We start from the raw sequence: 25,537 nt of genomic DNA, 5'->3' as shown, positions 1-25,537 counted from the left end.
AAGGATCGGCAGGGGTGACAAGTCAACAGAACCGCAATTCCCTCTTTTGCCGCCTGACCATTCGTGGAAATAAGACTAAAGAGGCTCTGAAACAGAGTAAACTGGGATTATCAGACCTGTGTCTTTACTCTGTGCAGAATCGGTATGCCTTCGACTATATACTTGCCGAGGAGGCTAAGGTCTTCCCCATTGTCCAAGATAAATGCACTATGGCCATTCCCGATCTCACTGGCAATATTACTAAGATACAAGAAGATATCCAGGCATTCCTTGACAGAATGACTGAAGGGACCAGTTGGGGAAACTGCAGATCGGGCTCATGGTACAATTGGTTTATCAATTTAGCTATGTTTGTTTGTCAGTAGTGGTATTGTTAGGTATTTAATTGCTATGCTTATGAGGTCCCTTACTGATATAGATTTGCCCCAGAAGATGCTCCTTTTGCAATCTGATGGCTCACCCACACGTGTCGATGGCGATGATAAATATGACCAGATGAGCTGCGAAGATGGTGGTGCCGCTCTACAGGATGTTGATGGCTGGACCATCTTGAAGGGCATTCGTTTGGACGAGCCTTCTCTTTCAGTGATCGCGGTGCAATCAAAGGGAGGGATGAGGGTGTGGGCATCTGGGTGATAAAGTCTATCGCCTTAAAACCTGTCTTTAAACATTCAGACTAAAATGTAATGCTGAATTATTGAATACATTTACTGCACTAGAAAATAAACAGGCAGGAAGGCTCAGAAAGAGGAGAGAACTTAAAGATAGGGACACCTGGGCTCACCAAGCGATAACAGGATGCTGTGAGGCAATTAAGAACGTTTGCCTCAGCATCGGTGAATCTGTGTGAACAGGACACCAAGTGATAACATTCACAGCCGTTCCCTTGTGAGACCATTTTAGTGCTGAGGCTGTTCAATCCCGTAGAAAATTAACTCTTCGTGCTTATCTGCTATGGATTGAAAAGAATTGCATTTTGGGACTTTATGATGATATTGAGTAGCCATTACTGGTTATTAAATACCAACTCTGTAAAAGGAAATATTGGTAAAGCGTTACCTTACTTGCTGCAGCCGAGGCTCCAGCGGAGGAAACAGGCCACTGGCACACTTCCGGCTTCAGGGTCGCCACACCCCCTGGTGCTGGTCCCGCCCCATCCTACGCCAAAGGGTCACATAAACCCCGCCCCTTCCGAACGCAGATGGTAAGCCCCCGCCCCTTCCGCACGCAGATCGTTAACCCCGCCCCTTCCGGACGCAGATCGTTAACCCCGTCCCTTCCGAACGCAGCTCGTAAACCCCGCCCCTTCCGAACGCAGTTCGTTCACCCCGCACTTTGGAACGCTGCATGTAAACCCGCCCCATCGATACCAAGCCCCGCCTCTTGGACACAAACTCCTTTCCAACTCGCGAACCAAACCCCGCCCCTACGCCGCGGACCCCGCCCGAGTCAAACCACGCCCCCTGCCCTCACGCGCAACCGCCCACAAAGCCGCGCGCCTCCAGTATCGCCGCCTTGCCCCGCCTACTAGCTCGCGACCCTCTCACGAGACACGCCCCGCCCATGTGCTCCGCCGCCCTCCAATCTAAACCCCGCCCCTTCTGGTACACCCCGCCCACCCAGGTGTATTTGGAAGCACTGGCTTCAGCAGCGCTGCTCCTTCTGCGGGTAGCTGTGCTGCAGGATCCTAAGACACAGAATTAATTGCAAAACATCACAGTGTCATGCAACCGATGCAATATTTGGAACAAACCTGGACCGCTGCTGAGTCCTTCATCTTTTAGAATGGGTTGCAGTTCCTCAATATATAAATTCCAGAACTTTAGATCAGATTCCCTCCAGTGTGGAAACAGGCCCTTCGGGCCAACAAGTCCACACCGACCCGCCGAAGAGCAAAACACCCAGCCCCATTCCCCGTCACCTAACACTACGGGGCAATTTAGCTTGGCAAATTCACCTTAACCTGCACGTCTTTGGAAAATGGGAGGATATCCGCGCAGACGTGGGAGGGGAATTGAACCTGGGGCTCTGGCGCTGTAAGGCAGCAGTGCGAACCACAAAACAAAGAGGGATAGGGATGTAAGGCAGGCTTTCAGGGAGCAAGGGTGGAAGCTGAGGGCTAGAACAAACAGAGTGGTTATCTCTGGTTTGTTGCCTCCTTTCCCAGGTATCTGACCCTTGTCTTTCGTGTCCTCCCCTACCCTTCCTGTTATCCCTTGACCCCAGTCTCCTTTTTGTTATTTCTTCTACTGCCTCCACCATCATTTTGGCTTTCTGTTTCTGCTTCTCGTCTTCCCTTTTCACATACACTTTCTGTGCCTCTCGTAACACTTCTTCCATCTGTCTTTCACTCCATCCATCTAATTTCTGTAATTTCTTTTGTATGTCCGGCCATGATTTCGTTACAAACTGGACCTTTAAGTGTCTCTGTGCTATCTGATTATCGGGATCCATTCCCAAACATTTCCTTGTGGCCTCCTTGAGCCTTTTAAGAAATGCAGAAGGGGTTCCATCCTTCTCTTGTCGTACTTCAAAGGCCTTAACAAAGTTTTATGATCTTGGTGCCGCCTCTTTAATTCCTAATATTCCCATTTCTCATAGATCCCGCATTGACTCCCTGTCTTCTCTGTCATTATTTTCCCAATGTGGGTCAACATTTGGGAATTTCTGTTCTGCTGTGGCCCCTTCTTCCCCAACTGGGTGCCTCTTTTCCCATTCCTGTAAAGCCGCTCTCCTGATCATACCTCGTTCTTCCCCTGAAAATAACGTTCCTAAAATTGCCATCAGTTCTCCCCAGGTATATAAATTAGGCCCTAGGAATTGCTCTAATTGTTCGGCTCGTCCAACCGGATCCTCTATTAAACTTTTCATTTCCTTTGTAAAGACCCTAACTTCACTGCTAGTTAAGGGAGCATTTACATATCCGATTGTACCTTCCCCAATCGGAACCTCTCGTAAGGGACATAATTTTACATTTTCCAATATCTCTGCCCCTCCTTTACGTGTGGTGGCTCGAGTGACTCTGCTCCCCCCCCCCCCACCCCCCCAGGTTCTGCATCTTTTAGTTCAGAGTCCGTTCCCATTTCTGTGTCTGGGCTCGGTTCTACTTCGGGAGCTGGAGGCTCGTTCCGGGGAGTAGTATATGGAGCGGCAAACACATCAACGGATCCCATTGTGGCTTCCCTTTTTCATTCTTTTTCTGTTCTTTCCCAGATTCCTCCCTATTCATGGGACATAATTTTACTCCTGCGCTCCCTATCCAACAAACCGCATAATCGGACTCTTTTTGACTGTACGCTTCTTTCCAATTGACATATATATTAAGATCTTGACACAGCCAATCCTCATCGGACCCATATTTGGGCCAAAAAATACCAGGCGCCTTAATACTTTCTCTAGTCCAGACAAAACAACAATAGTAGTTTACTATTATAGCCTTATCTTTCCCCCGCGTCCAGGAGTTGTGTTCCCAATTTCCCAACATTCTCCCCAAAGGACTGTCGGGTGAAATATATTCCCCTTTAACGTTATTTACAGATCGATCGTTACCCAGGCAACTCCCCGTGCCTCCCATTGTTGCTAATTTAATTAATCTTAACGAGGTCCGGTGTCACCTTCTTCCACACCCCCTTCAGGGTCCTGACTAGACACCTTACTCGTCCAATTAATCTGACCAACTATATGCTTTTTGAGACTTCAACTGTTCTCCATAAATCACTTTTATGTAAGGATAAAAGAGATTAGTTAGAAACTGATAGTAAGGCAGTCATGACCTGTAAAAAGAACAGGAGTTAACATTTTATTTTATAATCTGTAAAATCCTTAACCTTAAAAGAAATCATGTTAAAATTTCCATAGCAGAAATCAGATTCAAAACAGTCCCGGATCTCGAGCTCCAGGGAACAAAGCAGAAACATTCAATCACCAACAAACAAATGTGCATTCAAACCAAATCACAAAGAGTTAAACTTTCTAGTTGCTGTACAGCTCTTTCTGTTTCTCTCTCTCTCTCTCACACACACAGACACCGTATCTCACAGACACTTTGAGCTTCCCGCAACGACTCCTTGAGCTTTTGAATATTCTTCTGGACGTCCGGCCATAAATCTCCCAGTCCGGATCGTCCTCGCCCAAACCGCGAACGACAAGCAAGGGAGTCGGAGATCACCGAAATCGGCGAGGTACACCTCCCCGTCATCCCAAGAGTGTCAAGCATTCTGAGTTTTGCATCCCGGAACGAGGCCCCCAATTGTGAGAAACAGAACTCACTCACAAATCAATCAGCGTGAGACAAAGCCTTGGAAACACGAACAATTTATTACAGTCTTGCAGGTACCAGACGCTTCTGCAATCAAGCAGAAATGCACACCAAAACAGAGACTGTTAGCTTTCTTATTCAGTTTACAAGTTGCGGAATCACGCCTCCCTTTTCCCATCCTATCATAAGCCAATTACCTCACTTGTTAGTTATTTTCTTATCTGGCCATCCTGCTGTCCTTGTCTGTATTGTTTGTTCCTCGTTTGTTACAGTTTGTTCTTTTATCCAGTTTCTCTTATCATACTATAAGCTTTATTGTGAAATGCCCCTGCTGCTTCTTTTTGTGGTCAACTCCAACACTTTAAAGTTATTTCCTAGCTTAAAACTATTTTCTTGAAAAGACCCTCTATATTCATTAAAGTCTTAGCCTTACGTATGCTACATGCCACAATAATTTCGCTTCCCTTCCCCCCACTACCCCACCTCACCCATCTGCAAAAACAACATTTCTAATCTCCCACAGAAAGAGGGATAGGGATGTAAGGCAGGATTTCAGGGAGCTCGGGTGGAAGCTGAGGGCTAGAACAAACAGAGTGGTTATCTCTGGTTTGTTACCCGTGCCACGTGATATCAAGGCAAGGAATAGGGAGATATATCAGCTGAACACGTGGCTGCAAGGATGGTGCAGGAGGGAGGGTTTCAGGTTTTTGGATAATTGGGGCTCATTCTGGGGAAGGTGGGACTTGTACAAACAGGACAGTCTTCACTTGAACCAGAGGGGTACTAATATCCTGGGTGGGAAATTTGCTGGTGCTATTCGGGTGGCTTTAAACTAGATCAGCAGGGGGATGGGAACCGGGGGTGTAGCTGTAGTGCATAGGAGGATGAGAGTAGGAATCACAGGGACAGGATTTCAGGGTCACAGGAATGTGCTGGCAGACAGCAAACTGGTTTGAAGTGTGTCTACTTCAACGCCAGAGTATTCGCAATAAGGTAGGTGAGCTTGCAGCACAGATAGGTACCTGGGACTTGGATGTTGTGGCCATTTCGGAGACATGGATAGAGCAGGGTGAGGAATGAATGTTGCAGGTTCCAGGGTTTTGATCTTTCATTAAGAACAGCCAAGGCGGTAAAAGAGGGAGAGGCGAGGCCTTGTTAGTCAAGGATAGTATAACGGTGGCTGACAGAACTTTTGATGAGGACTCATCTACTCAGGTAATGTGGGCTGAGGTTAGAAACAGGAGAGGAGAGGTCACACTGCTTGGAGTTTTTTCATAGGCCTCCGCAGAGTTCCAGGGAGGTGGAAGAGGGGATTAGCAAAATTATTCTGGGTAGGAGTGAAAGGAACAGGGTGGTCATTATGGGGGACTTTAACTTCCCCAACATTGACTGGAAATGCTTTCACTCTAGTACGTCGTATGGATCAGTTTTTGTCCAGTGTGTGCAGGCGGGGAGGTCACACTGGATCTGGTGCTTGGTAATGAACCAGGCCAGGTGTTTGATTTAGTGGAAGGTGAGCACTTTGGAGAGAGTGACCATAATTCAGTTAGGTTTCATTTAGCGATGTAAAGGGATAGGAACATGCCGCAGGTCAAGAGTTATCGATGGGGCAAGGGTAAATTATAATGCAATTAGGCAAGACTTCGGATGCATAGAATAGGGTAGCAAAATGCAGGGGATGGGAACAATTGAAATGTGGAGCTAGTTTAAGGAACAGATATTGTGTGTCCTTGATAGGTATGTCCCTGTCAGGCAGGAAGTGATAAGGTAAGGGAACCATGGTTTACAACAGAAATTGCATCTCTTGTGACAAAGAAGAAGGAGGCTTATGTGTTGATGAGGCAAGATGGTTCAGAAGAGGCGATGGAGAGTTACAGATCAGCTAGGAAGGATTTAAAGAGAGAGTTAAGAGCAAAGAGAGGACATGAGCAGTCATTATCAAATAGAATAAAGGAGAACCGAAAGCTTTCTATAGGTATGTGAGGAATAAAAGGATGATTAGGGTAGAAATAGGGCCAATCAAAGACAGAAGTGGGAAGTTGAATGTGGGCCCTGTGGAGATTGGAGATGTGTTAATGAATATCTCTCATCGGTCTTCACTCAGGAAAAGGAGAATATTGCAGAGGAGAAGAATGAGGTACGAGATATTAGACTCGAAAGGATCAAGGTTAGTTGCACACAGGTGTTATCAATTCTAGAAGGAGTGAAAGTAGACAAGTGCCCTGGGCCCAATGGGATTTATCCGAGGTTTCTCTGGGAAGTGAGGGAGGAGATCACAGAACTTTTGGCTTTGATATTTGAGTCGTCATTGTCGACAGGTTTAGTACCAGAGTGGAGGATTGCAAATGTTGTGCCCTTGTTCAAGAAGGGCAGCAGAGATGACCCAGGTAGTTATAGACCAGTGAGCCTTACTTCTGTTGAAGGAAAGCTTTTGGAAAGGAAAATTAGAGATCGGATTTATAATCATCTAGCAAGCAACAATTTGATTTCAGATAGTCAACATGGTTTCATCAAGGGCAGATCGTGTCTCACAAACCTCATTGCGCTTTTTGAGAAGGTGACCAAGCATGTAGATGAGGGTAGGGCAGTTGACGTGGTGTACATGGACCTCCGTAAAGGTTCCACATGGTAGGCTGTTGGAGAAAATGCAGAGGCATAGGATTGAGGGTGATTAAGCAGTTTGGATTAGAAAGTGGCTTTCTGAAAGAAGGCAGCGAGTGGTGGTTTATGCAAAATATTCAGCCTGGAGTCTGGTTACTAGTGGTGTGCCACAAGGATCTGTTTTGGGACTACTACGGTTTGTCATTTTTATAAATGACTTAGACGCAGGCATAGGTGGATGGATTAGTTAATTTGCAGATGACACTAAAGTCGGTGGAGTACTGGACAGTTTGGAAGAATGTTATAGGTTGCAGGGGGACTTGGATAAACAGCAAAATTGGGCTGAGAGGTAGCAAATGGAGTTCAATGCAGCTAAATGTGAGGTGATTCACTTTGGGAAGAATAACAGGAAGGCAGTGATCTTGGAGTCCATGTGCATAGATTCCTGAAAGTTGCCACGCAGGTGGATAGTGCTGTTAAGAAGGCATACGGTGTGTTAGGTTTCGTTCGTAGAGGGATTGAGTTCCGGGGAACCGCAATATCACGCTGCAACTATACAAAACTCTGGTGCGGCCACACTTGGAATATTGTGTATAGTTCTGGTCCCCATATTTCAGGAAGGATGTGGGAATCATTGGAAACGGTGCAGAGGAGATTTACCAGGTTGTTGCCTGGTCTGGAGGGAGGGTCTTATGAGGAAAGGATGAGAGACTTGGGTCCGTTCTCATTGCAAAGAAGAAGGCTAAGAGAGGATTTGATAGAGACATATAAGATGATCAGAGGATTAGATAGGGTTGAGAGTGAAAGACTCTTTCCTAGTATGGTGACATCAGCTTGTACGAGGGGGCAGAACATACAAATTGAGGGGTGATAGATTTAAGACAGATGTCAGAGGCAAGTTCTTTATGCAGAGAGTGGTAAGGGCGTGGACTGCCCTACCTGCTAAGGTAGTCAACTCAGCCACATTAGGGAGATTTAAACATTCCTTAGATAAGCGCATGGTTGATTTTGGGATAGTGTAGGGGAATGAACTGAGAATAGTTCACAGGTCGGCGCAACATCGAGGGCCGAAGGGCCTGTTGTGCACTGTGTTGTTCTATGTTCTTTGTTCTATGTTCTAAACTTAGAAATGTGCAGCTTTAAAACAAAAACCTCTTGGAGCTCAAAGCTTTCAATGAAAGTCTGAGCCCGGTAGTAAGTTCAGGTAACCTTTATTGCAACCCAACTTTGTTACAGCTTCAGATCCCCCCCACCCAGGAAAAAGGCAGAGAAAAAGCAGTTGCTTTTTGAGCACCTCAAGGTCAAAGTGCACACACCACACCTCCCCTGTCCCACCCCCCTCACTGTCTTTACTATTGGTCAGCACCAAGTTGTCCCTTTTTAATCGGATCCTTGGTAAAGCCGTAACCAGGAGGAAGTATTGCCTCACTCAGCAATTTCAACCCATACCCTGTCTCCAAGTAAGTTTCTCCCCGCTCATTTGCCAGGAAGGGGCAGTGTAGAGTCAACCAGACTGCTGTGGGTCTAGAGTCACGTGTAGGGCAGACCGGGTAAAGGATGCAGCTGGAACGACTGAGTGAATCCTTTCCCACAATGGCGGTTCCCTTCCCTAACAAGGGAGAGAGTGAATCAGATGGGGGCTTTCTCCCCCGCACCACCCCCTCCCTGAAACAGTCTCATCGTTAGATTCCGAACTCCACATTTCTGACCGAATACCAATTCTGCACATCTGTCGTGGCGGGATTCGAACCCGGGAGTCCCCAGAACCGGGTTGATATCCAATCAATAATGGCACTTGGCCGTCACTCCTTCAATCCCCCTGCGATGGCACGTGAACTCGCTGGTGATTCCGCAGGTTGCAGGAGTAGGTGAAGCCCTTCCCGCACTGAGAGCAGGTGAAGGGCCTCTCCCCGGTGTGGATCCATTGATGCCTCAACAGGGTGGAAGATGTGCTGAAGCCCTTCCCGCACTCGGGGCAGCTGAAGGGCCTCTCCCCCGTGTGGACCCGCTGGTGGGCCAACAGTTGGGAGGAATACCTGAAGGCCTTCCCGCAGTCGGTGAAAGGGAATGGCCTCTCCCCGGTGTGACTGCGCCGATGAGTCTCCAGGGCAGACGGGAAACGGAAGCCTTTCCCACAGTCGCCACACTTCCACGGTTCCTCCACGGGGCGGGATTCCTCGGGTTTCTCCATGGCCACAGCTTCAGCAGCACACAAACACGTGTAGAGCCCCTCCCTGCCGTAAAATGCCCTTTCCAGGCCGTATAACTGTTTCAGGCTCCACACAGAGTGCGCTGCAACAGTGGGGGCTCTCGTCCAGTCCCACTGATACTGAAAATGTCCTCAAACAGGAACCAAAAAGCGTTGATCCCTCTCACAGAAATCACAGTCAAAAATCGTTGCGGTCCCGATGGATTGAGTGACTGTCAGACATTGACATCAAAGTGAGGACTGCAGACGCTGGAGAGTCAGTCAAAAAATGTGGCGCTGGAAAAGCACAACAGTTCAGGCAGCATCTGAGGCACAGGAGAGTCAATGTTTGGGCATAAGCCCTTCATCTGTTGATTTTGAAACTTCAATCTTCAGATTTTCAAATACTCTGCAAAAAGAGATTACAAAAGTCATCACTGTCAGTGCAGGGTAGAAATTCAGAAAAAGCAATTCTACTTTCTGTGGAATATTCTTTTGTTGTTCCACAAAATTGAAAGCACCATCCCACTCTCTCTCCCCCTCTGTTCTCACTCTGCTCTAACTAATTCCCCTGAAGGTGCTGATTCAGGATCTTACAGGGGCAGAAAAAGCAAAAACATCAAGACTGACATCTCTCTGAATTTTACATACCTCCAACTGAAAGTTAATATCTTTCACAACACTGGGATCCTGCTGAGAGTGAGCAGGTCTGATTTTGGGAAGCAAAAATAAAGTGTCAATTCAGGGTGAACCTGCAATGCAGCTTCTTGAGGAAGGACCAGACACAAAATGGTTATCGACCCCGAGAAGGTGGGAGCAAAATGAGACATCAGGGCATTAACACCGACACACTTCAGTCAAACTCTTCTGCTTCCAGTCAGGCAGAACATGCTCTGAAAGTCCAGCCTTCATAAGCACACTTCTGCTCTCACTGAAGACAATTAGAGTCACACAGCACGGAAACAGACCCTTTGACCCAACCTGCCCAGATATCCTAAATTAATCTAGTCACATTTGCCATCACTTGGCCCCCTATATGGGGCGGGAGCTGGCAGCTGGGACTAAAATGGTTTGGCTATCTTGTCAGCAAGGACGGGTTGGACCGAAGGGTCAGTTTCTGTGCTGTACATCTCTATGACTCCAGTTGCATTTGCCATCACTTGGCCCTGACCCAACTGAACCCTTCATATTCAGATGCCCGTCCAGGAGCCTTTTAACTTGTCATCGTAACAGCACCCACCACTTCCTCTGGCAGCTCACGCCATCGCTCAAGCGACTCCACGTTGAAAGCGTCTGATCTGGTGCACCATATGACATCAGGATAATCTCAGATTGTACCGGATTGCATCGATACTCAGTCAGTGGCTTTCCCGATCAGGATGTTGTAGGTGATCAAACAGGTTAGTGGGTAGGCGATCCTCCACCTCTTAGTTCAAGTATCTCTACGAGAACTCCCTTGCTGGAGGGTCCCTTGGAGACACTTCAACTGGACTTCATTGAGTTGGAGAAATGAGTTGAGTTGCTCGAAATGTGTTTTGCTTATTGTTGATGTCTTTTCGAAGTGGATTGAAGACTTCCCTCCTCCTAATGCTACTGCTGAGACTGTGATGAAAATATTGTTTAAGGGAATAATTCCCGCTTCAGTATACCTGCGTGCATTAGCTCAGACAATGGACCACACTTGGTAGGTAATATTAACGGAGAACTCTGTTCCCAGCTTTGTATTTGTCGGCAACTGCATGGTGCTTATCATCCTCAGGCGGCCGGCCTTGTTGAATGTTTTAACCAGACTCAAGACTAAACTTGCCAAATTAGTGGCAGAGTCTGGCCTCTCCTGGTTATGCTAATCCTTGTGGCCTTATTCCAGATGCGATCCATGTCTGCGAGCAAGACACGACTGTCTCCAGCTGAGAGTCTCTCTGGTCACCGCCTCCGTACCCCTTGGAACGATTCAACTCCCTTTTCAGTCCACTTCCACCACATGACCGAAGCAATGATTGGTTATGTTCTTGCTCTAACTAGTGTTATGCGTGCCTTTTACTCCCAGGAGCGTACGGCCTACAGCGATGTACCCTCCCTTTCAGCCTCGTCACGGGTAGAGCCTGGTTCGTTCGTGCTCGTCAAGAACTGGACTGGCAAAGGTCTCCAACCTCGTTGGGATGGCCCCTTCCAGGTTTTACTTCCCACCCCTATGGTGGTCAAAGTCACTGGGCACTCGGCTTGGGTCCAACTGCACCATTGTCGATGGGTTTTGAATTTTGCTGTTGTTCTAATGTTAATCTTATTACAGGTACTTGAACTAAGAGGAGGGACATGTGGGGGATCGCTTATCTACTCACCTTCCTGATCACGTACAACATCCTGATGGGGAAAGCCACTAACTATGGATGCGACCAGGAATGATCAGAGATTATCCACCACCCATGCTGAGGAGATGTCGTCCAGTGCACCGGACCAGACGCCTTTGACGTGTGGAACGTGATGAAGATTGATTATTGCAATGGACTCTTACATCAGAAAGACCAGATGGTCCATCTGGACAGTAGAAATCAGTGAGAGTTATCATGTCGTTACCATGTTTTTTTGATTTTACCTGCAGACGCAAGCCTAGTGAGGATAAAAATGATCAACCCCGTTATTATGGTAAATATTTTAAGAACGCCCAGGAACACCATCCCATTTTGCAGGACGGGCCGACTTAAGAAAAGGGAAGCCTGATAGGGGAAACTCCTCAATCCACAAACAACGTATTTATACAGGCCCACAGAACGCTCTTCACCCCAGAGGCAGTAATATGTTACTCCTCTCTATCGGGAGGTGACTTAGTTGCCCCGTCCTCAGTTCCCGATTCCATTCTATTCGTCAGACTTCCTACTGCCGACCCTGCGAAGAGAAATATCGTTTTCCAATAACCTCGGGTCTGTGTATACAAACGGCTGGTGTAACACTGGCTGGCGTACAGTAGGCCTTATGTGGCACGTGGACCTTTTCTCTTTATAGGCCTTTTCTCTTTTCAGAACCTGATACTGTCACCAAGACCATGTACAATAGAGCTTCGGGAGAGCCCAAGGGGAACAGCATTCTGAGGACCATTGTCTCCCATACAGTGCGAGTGCTCGAGTCACTTGGCCCATTTTTTACAGCACTCAAGCAACTCCTCTTGCAAAACGTCAACCCTTTACTCCTGTAGACCTGACCAGACCCCCTGCTGTAACATTTCAGTAACCTATTTTGACAAACTCTCCCTAATATACACCAAACCAGACTATTATTTCTTCAGCTAAGGTAAAGCTACCAATGTCCTTGTCCTTGATGGCAAAGATGTCCCTCATAAAGTCACCATCGGAGCCCTTGTCCCCACAACAGTACCTTGTCCTGGCCAGTGGACAAGTCGATGGAACCTCCATCTGAGGAGGATGCAGCGGTCGGTCTCAGCCAACCTTGCTCCAACTGGAAGGATCCCAAGGGACTGGGTGACAATACAGGACACCCGATAGGCTGGGGAATCCAGAGTACCCTGGGGTTGGAAGGATCGGCAGGGGTGACATGTCAACAGAACCGCAATTCCCTCTTTTGCGGCCTGACCATTCGAGGAAATAAGACTAAAGAGGCTCTGAAACAGAGTAAACTGGGATTATCAGACCTGTGTCTTTTACTCTGTGCAGAATCGGTATGCCTTAGACTATATACTCCCCCAGGAGGGTGAGGTCTGCATCATTGTCCAAGATAAATGCACTATGGGCATTCCCGATCTCACTGGCAATATTACTGAGATATAAGAAGAGATCCAGGCATTCCTTGACAGAATGACTGAAGGGACCAGTTGGGGAAACTGCAGATCGGGCTGATGGTACAATTGGTTTATCAATTTAGCTATGTCTATTTGTCGGTATTGGTATTGTTCGGTATTTAATTGCTAAGATTATGCGGTTTTAGTGATATAGATTTGCCCCAGAAGATGCTCCTTTTGCAATCCGATGGCTCACCCACACGTGTCGATGGCGATGATAAATATGACCAGATGAGCTGCAAAGATGGTGGTGCCGCTCTGCAGGATGTTGATGGCTGGACCACCTTGAAGGGCATTCGTTTGGATTAGCCTTCTCTTTCAGTGATCGCGGTGCAATCAAAGGGAGGAATGAGGGTGTGGGGATCTGGGTGAAAAAGTCGATAGCTTTAAAACTTGTCTTTAAACATTCAGACTAAAATGTAATGCTGAATTAGATTACATTACAGTGTGGAAACAGGCCCTTCGGCCCAACAAGTCCACACCGAACTGCCGAAGCACAACCCACCCATACCTCTATATTTACCCCTTACTTAACACTACGGGCAATTCACCTGACCTCCACAACTTTAGACTGTGGGAGTAAACCGGAGCACCCGGAGGAAACCCACGCAGACACGGGGAGAACGTGCAAACGCCACACAGTCAGTCGCCTGAGGCGGGAATTGAACCCAGGTCTCCGGCGCTGTGAGGCAGCAGTGCTAACCACTGTGCTACCGTGCCGCCCACAATTATTGAATACATTTACTGCACTAGAAAATAAACAGGCAGGAAGGCTCAGAAAGAGGAGAGAACTTAAAGATAGGGACACCTGGGCTCACTAAGCGATAACAGGATGCTGTGAGGCAATTAAGAACGTTTGCCTCAGCATCGGTGAATCTGTGTGAACAGGACACCAAGTGATAACATTCACAGCCGTTCCCTTGTGAAATTAATGATAGTCTGTTAGAAATGGGGTAAAGTGTTGTTTTTGCAGATATCGAAAAAGCATACAGAAAAGGGGTACAGCAAGAGAACTATTAACCCTGCAGGTATTTAGGGAAGAGTATCTTTACTTTTCAGTGTATAATTGTGGTTAATTAAACACTAACTTTGGTGTGTAATTATTATCACAAAAAGTTATTTTTTTAAAATTATGCTTTCAGCAAAAAGCTGAGATAATCAAAATGCTTAAGGTATACAAAACGATACAAGTTAATGAAATGTCCGAGGATGGAATGTACCAGCAGAATTGATACAAAATATAGATAGAACATAGAACATAGAAGAATACAGCGCAGTACAGGCCCTTCGGCCCTCGATGTTGCGCCGACCCAAGCCCACCTAACCTACACTAGCCCATATCCTCCATATGCCTATCCAATGCCCACTTAAATGCCCATAATGAGGGAGAGTCCACCACTGCTACTGGCAGGGCATTCCATGAACTTACGACTCGCTGAGTAAAGAACCTACCCCTAACATCTGTCCTATACCTACCCCCCCCTTAATTTAAAGCTATGCCCCCTTGTAATAGCTGACTCCATACGTGGAAAAAGATTCTCACTGTCGACCCTATCTAAACCCCTAATCATCTTATACACCTCTATCAAGTCACCCTTAAACCTTCTTTTCTCCAATGAAAACAACCCCAAGTGCCTCAGCCTTTCCTCATACGATCTTTCTGCCATACCAGGCAACATCCTGGTAAACCTCCTCTGCACCCGTTCCAGTGCCTCCACATCCTTCCTATAGTATGGCGACCAAAACTGCACACAATACTCCAGATGCGGCCGCACCAGAGTCTTATACAACTGCAACATGACCTCAGTACTCCGGAACTCAATTCCTCTACCAATAAAAGCCAGTACGCCATATGCCTTCTTCACTGCACTATTTACCTGGGTGGCAACTTTCAAAGATTTGTGTACATGGACACCAAGATCCCTCTGCTCATCCACACTACCAAGTATCCGACCGTTAGCCCAGTACCCCATCTTTTTATTACTCTTACCAAAGTGAATCACCTCACACTTAGCTACATTGAACTCCATTTGCCACCTTTCTGCCCAGTTCTGCAGCTTATCTATATCCCGCTGTAACCTGCCACATCCTTCCTCACTGTCTACAACTCCTCCGACTTTCGTAACATCCGCAAACTTGCTCACCCAACCTTCTAACCCCTCCTCCAGGTCATTTATAAAAATGACAAACAGCAATGGTCCCAAACAGATCCTTGCGGAACACCGCTAGTGACGGCACTCCAAGATGAACCTTTGCCATCAACTACTACCCTCTGTCTTCTTCCAGCCAGCCAACTCCTAATCCAAACCTCCAACTCACCCTCAATGCCATACCTCCGTATTTTTTGCAGTAGTCTACCATGGGGAACCTTATCAAACGCCTTACTAAAATCCATATACACCCCATCTACTGCTTTCCCCTCGTCCACCTCCTTAGTCACCTTCTCAAAGAATTCAATAAGGTTTGTGAGGCACGACCTGCCCTTCACAAAACCATGCTGACTATCCTTGATCACATTATTCCTATCCAGATGTTCATAAATCCTATCCCTTACAATTCTCTCTAAGATTTTGCCCACAACAGAAATGAGACTCACCGGCCTATAGTTACTAGGGTTATCCCTACTCCCCTTCTTGACCAAGGGAACCACATTTGCCAGCCTCCAAACTTCTGGCACTACTCCTGTAGACAACGAGGACATAAAAATCAAGGCCAATGGCTCTGCAATCTCCTCCCTTGCTTCCCAGAGAATCCTAGGATAAATGCCATCAGGCCCAGGGGACTTATCTATTTTCACCCTTTCCAGAATTTCCAACACCTCTTCTCTACATACCTCAAAGCCATCCATTCTACTTAATTGTGACTCAGTACTCACATTGACAACAATGTCCTGTTCCTGATTGAATACTGACGAAAAGTATTCATTCAGTGTCTCCCCAATCTCTTCAGCCTCCACACACAACTTCCCACTACTATCCTTTACTGGACCTATTCCTACCCTAGTCATTCTTTTATTCCTGACATACCTATAGAAAGCCTTAGGGTTTTCCCTAATCCTACCAACTAAGGACCTTTCATGTCCCCTCCTTGCTGCTCTTAGCTCTCTCTTCAGGTCCTTCCTGGCTACCTTATAACTCTCAATCGCCCCAATTGAACCTTCACGCCTCATCTTTACAAAGGCCGCCCTCTTCCATTTAACAAGGGATTCCAATTCCTTATTAAACCACGGCTCCCTCACACGACCCTTTCCTCCCTGCCTGACGGGCACATACTTATCAAGGACACTCAATAGTTGCTCCTTGAACAAGCTCCACATATCAATTACACCCTTGCCTTGAAGCTTACTTTTCCAGGCCACACATCCTAAGTCATGCCTCACAGCATCATAATTTCCCTGCCCCCATCTATAACTCTTGCCCTGTAGTGCACACTTATCCCTCTCCATCACTAGAGTAAAAGTCACCGAATTGTGGTCACTGTCCCCAAAGTGCTCACCTACCTCTAATTCTAACACCTGGCCTGGTTCATTACCCAGAACCAAATCCAGTATGGCCTCACCTCTTGTTGGCCTATCTACATATTGTGTCAGGAAACCCTCCTGCACACATTGGACAAACACTGACCCATCTAACGAACTTGAGCTACAGCTTTCCCAATCAATATCAAGAAAGTTAAAGTCCCCCATAACAACCACCCTATTACTTTCACTCTTCTCTTGAATCATCCTCGCAATCCCTTCTTCCACGTTTCTAGGACTATTAGGAGGCCTGTAAAAATCTCCTAACAGGGTGAGCTCACCTTTCCTATTCCTAACCTCAGCCCAAACTACCTCAGATGGCGAGTCTTCATCCATCGTCCTTTCCACAGCTGTAATACTATCTTTGACAAGCAATGCCACACCTCCCCCTCTTTTACCCCCACCTCTGACCCTACTAAAACATTTAAACCCTGTAACCTGCAACAGCCAATCCTGTCCCTGTTCTACCCATGTCTCCGTAATAGCCACAACATCGAAGTCCCAGGTACCAACCCACGCTGCAAGTTCACCTACCTTATTTCATATACTTCTTGCATTGAAGTATACACACTTTCCTGTTTACAGGCACCCTCCTTTGAAATTGATGCCTTGTTCCTAACCTCCCTACACTCCAGGTCCTGCACCCTAAAGCTACAGTCTGGGTTCCCATGCTCCTGCAGAGTTAGTTTAACCCCCCCCCCCCCCCCCCCCCCCAAGAGCACTAGCAAACCTCCCACCAAGGATACTGGTGCCCCTCAGGTTCAGGTGTAGACCATCCTGTTTATAGAGGTCCCACCTTCCCCAGAAAGAACCCCAGTTATCCAAATACCGGAATCCCTCCCTCCTGCACCATCTCTGTAGCCACGCATTTAACTGTTCTCTCTCCCTATTCCTCGACTCTCTATCACGTGGCACGGGTAACAAACCAGAGACAACAACTCTGTTCGTTCTAACTCTGAGCTTCCAAACTAGCTCCCTGAAAGCCTGCCTAACATCCTCATCGCTCCTCCTACCTATGTCATTGGTGCCAATGTGGACCACGTCTTCGGGCTGCTCACCCTCCCCCTTAAGGACCCGGAAAACACGATCAGAGACATCACGTACCCTTGCACCTGGGAGGCAACATACCAAACGTGAGTCTCTCTCGTTCCTATCTGTGCCCCGAACTATCGAGTCCCCAATTACTATTGCTCTGCTCTTCTCCACCCTTCCCTTCTGAGTAACGGGGACAGGCTCCGTGCCAGAGGCCTGAGCCCCGTTACTTGCCTCTGGTAAGTCGTCCCCCCCACAAGTATCCAAAACGGTATACTTGTTCTTGAGGGGAACGGCCGCAGGGGGTCCCTGCACTGGCAGATTCCTCCCAGTCCCCCTCACTGTCCCCCATCTATCTGCCATCTTTGGAGTTACTACTTCCCTAAAGCTCCGATCTATGACCCCCTCTGCCTCCCGAATGATCCTAAGTTCATCCAACTCCAGCTCCAGTTCCCTAACACGGTCTTGAAGGAGCTGGAGATGGGTGCACTTCCTGCAAGTGTTCTCAGCAGGGACGTCCATGGCATCCCTCACCTCAAACATGTTGCAAGAGGAACATTGCACTGCCTTCACTGCCATCCCTCTGAAAGTAACCTTTTATAAAAAAAACTGGGTCTAAAGAATACAACAACAAAACGCAGCACTTTCCTACTTACCACAACGGGTCTTATTATTTAGGTTAGAGGAGGAGGGCGGGTGGGAGACACTACCTCTGTAGTGCCTCGGGTTCTTCTCCTGCGCGCTTTTAAAGGGAAAAAAAAACCTACCCGGCTGCCCCTCCGGTCTTCGTCACTTCCCCCTGCTGCTCCCGCTCTTTCTGTAAAGAGAGAAAAAAACACTGCTGCCCGCTACCGGTAAGTAATTTTAAAACAAACTGTCTTACCTTAGCTGCTGCTCGCACTCAAAGTGACTGTTGGCGTCGAAGGGTGAGTATTTATACTCACTGCTTTCCTAACCAGCTGCCCCTCCAGTCTTCGTCACTTCCCCCTGCTGCTCAAATGTTAAACCAGATCTTGATGTCCTGTCGACAAAATAAATGTATGTGTCAGCACTTACAGAAAGGAAGGTTGCCAACCTGGGGAAGGGGGAAGTAATAAGGGTGGAGTGCAGCTGGGCAGTGGTCTGGTACAGTAAGAGAGATTGGGTAATTAGGAGTCTGGAGAGATGCCCTCACTCAGCTCAAAGGGTATAACTGTACATTAACCAGAGTTCTAATTTGCTCATTTGCTTCTGCAATTGAAGCCCTTAGTTGCAAGTTCGCAATAAATTGTCTTGTTTCTAGTTTTGGTGGTCTCATCTAAATTTTATTGAATTTTGTTTCTAACAGATTTGGGGGCTCGTTCTGGGATCCCAAGCTCCGGTCGCTCGGCATTCTTGGAGAAACGGAAAAGGTGCACCTCGCTGATTTCGGGATCTCTAGTTTCCCCTTGTTGCCGCGGCGGCTTTGGGAGAGCGTGATCCGGACTGAGAGACCCTGGAAACAAGACGGGCAGACACGGCAGGTTCGGTCGGGTGACTCTTCTGTGCACAAGACCCGGGTAAGAAAGGTCTTAAAAGATTTATCCGGGCGACCGGGGTAGGCAGCGGTAGTTGCTGCCAGTTGGATATATCCGGGGAACCGGAGTGCTGGTGACTGGAATAGGCGAACCTGGTCAGCCAGGGTGGATGGCTGTTGGTACTGTTGCCAGGTGGATATATCCGGGTGGCCGGCAGTGGCAGTTGTTGCCAGTCAGATATATCTGGGTATCCAGAGAACCGGGGTTCTGGGCGACCGGGTTAGGCGAACCCAATCAACCAGGGTAGGTAGCAGTTGTCACTGTTGCCAGGTGGATATATCCGGGGAATTGCTGCGGGACAGGGTGCACAAACACACGGCGGGAAGTTCGGTCGGTAAGCGACCGGGATAGTCAACGGTAGTGGTTACCAGGTATTGCCGCGGGATAAGGGCGCGCAGATTCGACCAGGTAACTCTTGTGCACAGACCAAGGTAAGAAAAGGGATCTTTAAGTATTGCCTTGGTGGTCGGGGATGTACGAGAAGTACGGGACGTACGAGAAGTATGGGAAATTGGCAACTTTCAAAATAAAGTGTTTAATTGGCTAGATTAATCTGATGAGTAAGGTGTCTACCTGATTCGATTCGGTTGTTAAGAGGGGAAATCCCCCACGTGAAGGTTAGGACCCTGAAGTGGGTGTGGAAGAAGGTGACACCAGACCTCAGTAAGGTTAACTAAATTACATAAAGAAACGGCCGAGTATTAAAATGGGAACAAGAATAGTTGTTTAAGTGTCGAAGGGGACATGAGAGGGACGTCCGAGGACCACATTCCAATGGACAGTCCTTTAGGAAAAATGTTAAGAGATTGGAAGTACAATCCTGGACGCGAGGAAAGGATAAAAAAAAGATAAAATGTCAATGAAAAACAGCCTTAAAGTCAAGAGGAATCAGATTATGATTCGTGTCAGAAGGGCTAGTAGCTGAAGGGCTTCTGAGGGTGCACTTCGTAACTAACTTATGGCCAGACGTCCAGAAAAAATATTCAAAAGCTAGAGGAGTCGTTGCGGGAAACTCAAAAAGTGTCTGTGTGAGAGTGTGAGAGTGTGAGAGTGTGAGAGTGTGAGAGAGTGAGAGAGTGAGAGAGTGAGAGAGTGAGAGAGTGAGAGAGTGAGAGAGTGAGAGAGTGAGAGAGTGAGAGAGAGAGAAAAGAGCTGTACAGCTAGTAGAAAGTTTATCCCTTTGTGATTCAGTGTGAATGCACATTTGTTTGTTGGTGATTGAATGTTCCCTGGAGCTTGAGATCCGGAAATGTTTTGAATCTGATTTCCATTATGGAAATTTTAACATGATTTCTTTTAAGGTTAAGGATTTTGCAAGATTATGAAATAAACTGTTCTTTTTACAGGTCATAACTGCTTTACTATCAGTTTCTAACTAATCTCTTTTATCCTTACATAAAAGCGATTTATGGAGGACAGTTGAAGTTTTAACTTGAATAGACAAATCCTTTTAAGGCAGCTCTGGTTATTTCACGACCTATAGCATTGCAATTGAGCAATGACTGGTCAGGACTACTTGGGAGGACTAGTTTTGGATTTGAATCAGGGGACTGGAACCGGGTGATTGTGGTGGATTTCAGAGTTGGGAACTGTGTGCATTTTGCATTTTGAATATTAAACACTGACTAAGTGAATTTATAATATATAAATATATATTTACAAGTAAGATTCCAAAATGTATAGTTAGGGACAGGCTTTAAAGAAAAGCAAGCATCAATTGATAAACTGTATTTGAGATTACAGGGAGCAAGAAAAATTGCAATATTTCTTGAAAAGAATCAAGATCTAAACAAAACATTGGGTGATGAGGAATGGCTATGAGGTGGCCCTAAAGCTGTTCAGTTGGTTAAATAAGCTCAGTAATTAATCTGGCAACGTAACATGAGAAGCAGAAACAGAAGACAAAAATAATGATAAGCCACGGTTAATGAGGTAATAAAGAAAAGGACAAAACTAAAAGGAGAAGGAAACCGGAATGGTGGCAGGCAGCATGTTGAAAATAAAGTGAGGAGAAAGGATCGGGGAGGAGATGTTAAGGGGGCTGGTAGACAGGAACAAGGATCAAGGATCAAAGTGGAAATCCCCACAGGCGGGATGTTATTACTGTGGAAAGACAGGTCACTTTAAGAGAGAGTGTCCAGATCCGAAAAAGGAAGTAAAGGCAGTGTCGTTTATGAACCTTGATGAAAAATAGGGGTGTCAGGAGTTCCTGCCCCCGGGGACCCACCAGGAACCCTTGATAAATTTAAAGGTGGGACCTTACAAAGAGGACGTAGTTTTCCTAGTCAATACGGGGACAGCAAGATCATCCTTAAATTTTAAGCCCAAGGGAGTGGGATCGAAAACAAAAGTTAATTGGATTATGGCAACAGTTTTGTGATGAGAGGCATGAAGAATCAGTTTTGCATTCATGACGAGATATTGCCACCAAATTGGCGATCGAATTAACTGCAAAAGGTGCTATGGAATCTGTTGAGGTTCTTAAAAATGAATGTGCTCGAGCAAAACAATTACAGAAACAGAATGAGAAGTCACAAGTGACTGGTAAACAAACAGAACTGCGCGATTACAAGTTTTAAAAATGTTTTAATCACTTGGTTGTGTTTCCATCCTGAATTATATAATATATATAATTAATAATTAGTATTTATAATAATTCAATTGTGTTAGCCTGAATCAATATTAATTGGCAGGATTCCTTCATACATTCTCAGTGACCTGTCATATTGATTCATGGTTAATTTAAAACATGACTGCATTAATTCATTGTTAATTAAAGAATGGAAAGCTACATTACTGGCCAGAGTGTGTGCAGGCAGTGGGAGCAATAGCCTTATTGGTAGAGGAGAGTCGGAAACTTACCTTTAGGGGAGCCTTAGTAGTCAGCACCCCACATCAGGTACTGTCAGGAGAAGAAAGGGGCATGATTAGAAGAGCTGCTCTGAGGGAATGGAAAAGAGAGATCCGGTGGGTGAGGGAGTGATACCAGCCAAAACCAAATTCCCCAATGGAGACCCCCATTGGAAGGGTATGGATGAACACGATAGAGGAAAAATGAGGGACTTTCGAGAAATGGTCATTTTGGGTATTAAAGAAGCAGCACCTAAATCTCAGAATTCTTTTAAAGCTTTTGAAGTAAGACAGGAAAAGGAGGAAGCCCCATCAGCCTTTTTACAGGGATTAAAAGAAGCCTGTAGAAAATATTCGGGAATGAATCCCGATGATCCGGTAGCACAGGGACCTTTAAAGGTCCAATTTGTAACTAAATCATGGCCGGACATACAAAAGAAATTACAGAAATTAGAAGGCTGGAGTGAAAAACAGATAGAAGATCTGTTATATGAGGCACATAAAGTGTGTGTGAGAAGGGAAGTGGAGAAACAAAAACAAAAAGCTAAAATAATGGTTGCAGCAGTTGAAGAAATTACGACGAGAAAGTTAGAATCAGAGAACAGAGGAGGACAAGAGAGACAGAGAGCAGATGGTAGAGGAAGGAAGCAACTGGCAGGATGTTATTACTGCGGAAAAACAGGACATTTTAAAAGACAATGTCCAAGGTTAGGACAACAAAGAGAAGCGGTATCATTGATGATTTTTGATGAAGATTAGGGGAGTCAGGGGTTCCCTCCTCCTGTGACCCACCGGGAACCCTTGATAAATTTAAAGGTGGGACCTGAAGGAGAGGAAACAGTGTTTTTAGTGGATACGGGAGCAGCACGATCATCCCTAAGCTTTAGACCGAGCGGTGTTAAATTAACTAACAAAAGTCTCAAAGTTTCGGGAGTAAAAGGCAAAGAATTCTTAAATCAGAATACGGGACAATGGCTCACAGACTCTAGGATCTTGAAATATGAGACAATCTTAATAGAACAGGATGACCTTGTGTTAGTCACAGACAGTTGCTTGAATCCAGCTGCATTTCTGTGGCGGAGAGAGGGGGGTGGCCCCTGTCAATCCAGAACATGACTGCCTTGATATTACTGAATATCAGACTAAAGTGCGAATGAACTTAAGAGACGTACCGTTGCATGCGAGAGCTCGGTTGTTTATCGACGGGTCCTCCCGGATGATTGAGGGTAAAAAGCACAATGAATATACTGTAGTAGACGGGATAGAGGGAAGCATTATCGAGGCTGAAAGACTGCCTAACGGCTGGTCAGAGTTCAATGATAAGTTTTTAAAGAACTATACTGTGGCGCTCGGCTCTTCTTTGTCTATTCTTAGGAATAAAGGCCTGTTGGTACAGACACTGCCACTCGAGTTTGCAGTACATCGAATACAACCGGGTGATTGGGTCCTGATCAAGACCTGGAAAGATACCAAACTGCACCCGTGCTGGGAGGGACCATTCCTAACCCTCCTAACTAGTGAAACAGCTATTCGGACTGCTGAGAAACGGTGGAGTCATCACACTCACGTTAAAGGTCCTGTGAACGCCCCAAAGGCGGAGTGGCACGCTCATCCTACAGACAACCCTCTGAAAGTTAAGAAAGAAAGAATGAACGGAGACAAAAGACTCTTTTAACGTTTGCTGATATATATATATATATATTATTATTGATTGTAAGGGCTGTGTGACACCTAAAATGTTAAGACAGGACGGTAGGCAGAGTTCAGAGATGGGTAGATACTGGTATAGTATTGAGGAGAAAGTGAGGTCTGCAGATGCTGGAGATCAGAGCTGAAAATGTGTTGCTGGAAAAGCGCAGCAGGTCAGCAGCATCCAGGGAGCAGTATATACTGGTATAGTATTGTAATGTTAGTCGTACAAACTATTCAAGGAAGTGGGAAAAATCACTTCACTACGCTGTGCCAGAATTATGCTAAACAAGAGGGACTTGCTGACTGTTGGGTCTGTGCAGAGGTCCCACACCATGGCGAATCTGGAATCCCCACCTCGGTAATATTGCTCACTAAAAAAGAAGTGTACGATGTACAATAATTTGATGTGTGTTCAAATAATACAAAGTGGAGATTTGAAAGGAGCAAATATAGCTTTGCGGGATGGTTCCCAAGGCCAGCCCCGAAAAATCAGGGCGCTATTGATAGTTTTAGAATTTCCCCACCGAAAGGAGCAGTAAATACCACCTGTTTCTGTAATCAGAATGATGCTGCACCTTTCCAACTGGGAAAATCATCTTGTGTCCACACCAGTCAAGCCATTGCCATGACCACTCCCCAAATATTAAATGGAACATATTGGGTATGCGGTCTGAAGGCCTATCCATCCCGGGGACAAATATGTTTGTGTGATCAAATGTGTCATGTTATGAAGTTGACGAAACACTTCCCCAAAACCAGAAAGGTTGGAGTGGCTGCTGTTACCTCGCTTATATAGTCCCTCACCTCCGAATAGAAAAGCATGAGCCCAACCTGAGAAAGGAGGAGGGGATAAGACGCAAGACCAGAGAGGTCTCAGAAGGAGACCGTCTACTGTGGACACTACTCCCAATACGGCACTACAAGGGCAGGGGTGGAAATACAGAAATAGCGGCTGCCCTTGAAAATTTAATTAATGATACCACCGGCATGATGGGAGAAACTCAATCCCAAATATCGGCCATAACCACTGAAATGATTGCCACAAGACTGACAGCTTTACATAATCGAATGGCTTTAGACTATCTTTTGGCCGAAAAAGGGGGAACCTGTGCTCTGATTGGTAAAGAATGCTGCACCTTCATCCCAGACACCTCTTCCATAGTGGAAGATAAGGTGGAAATAGTAAAGAAAAAGATAAGCAATATAAGAGAAATTGAAGATGAACTCCGAAAAGATGAAGGATGGGGTTGGGGATGGGGTAACTGGAGATTGACCGGGTGGGAAAACGGTTAGTGAATTTAGGCATTTATGTGCTACTAATAATTGTAGGTTTACTGATAGGGTTTAATGTGTTAAAATGGATAATGACTAAGCTGGTAATGTCTTTGGGAGGACAACAACCAATAATGGTACAAACGTAGAAGGTCAGAAATGACTAGATTGTGAACCTCGACACTATAGGGTGAAAAGAGGGCAGAAAATAAGATTGCAAAAACAACAAATGGTTAAGAAAAGAAATGGGGGAATTGTTAGAAATGGGTAAAGTATGTTTTTGCAGATATAGAAAAAGCATACAGAAAAGGGGTACAGCAAGAGAACTATTAACCCTGCAGGTATTTAGGGACTTTTCAGTGTATTATTGTGGTTAATTAAATGCTAACTTTGGTGTGTAATTACTATAACAAAAAGTTCTGTTTGGAAAATTATGCTTTCAGCAAAAAGCTGAGATAACCGAAATGCTTGAGCTATACAAAACGATACAAGTTAATGAAATGTCCGAGGATGGAACTTACCAGCAGAATTGATACAAAATGTTAAACCAGATCTTGACAAAATAAATGTATGTGTCAGCATTTACAGAAAGGAAGGTTGCCAACCTGGGGAAGGGGGAAGTAATATGGGTGGAGCGCAGCTGGGCAGTGGTCTGGTACAGTAAGAGAGATTGGGTAATTAGGAGTCTGGAGAGATGACCTCACTCAGCTCAAAGGGTATAACTGTACACTAACCTAAGTTCTAATATGCTCATTTGCTTCTGCATTTGATGCCCTTTCTT

General features: G+C 46.0%; 2 protein-coding genes across 6 annotated transcripts in view; one reads left to right on the top strand and one right to left on the bottom strand.

Annotated features, from left to right (window-relative positions):
- LOC148144423 (uncharacterized) overlaps positions 1-25,537 on the bottom strand; it is a 158,587-nt gene that overhangs the window by 5,717 nt on the left and 127,333 nt on the right. The window contains exon 1 of one of the 5 annotated variants that reach the window (XM_087974703.1): positions 1,060-1,105. The exons of the other annotated variants lie outside the window; for them this stretch is intronic. The gene's annotated coding sequence lies outside the window, so the exon portion shown is untranslated. Of the gene's footprint in view, positions 1-1,059; positions 1,106-25,537 lie in introns of those variants that run through there. 5 annotated transcript variants of the gene reach the window in all.
- LOC148144426 (uncharacterized) overlaps positions 1-25,537 on the top strand; it is a 256,117-nt gene that overhangs the window by 143,217 nt on the left and 87,363 nt on the right. The window lies entirely within an intron of this gene.

Source organism: Chiloscyllium plagiosum, unplaced genomic scaffold, assembly GCF_037043375.1.
Source record: "Chiloscyllium plagiosum isolate Xiang-an unplaced genomic scaffold, Cpla_swu_hap1 HiC_scaffold_27, whole genome shotgun sequence".
Lineage (NCBI taxonomy): Eukaryota > Metazoa > Chordata > Chondrichthyes > Orectolobiformes > Hemiscylliidae > Chiloscyllium > Chiloscyllium plagiosum.
The sequence above is the reverse complement of the archived record's forward strand: the minus strand, read 5'-3'. Positions and strand labels throughout refer to the sequence as shown.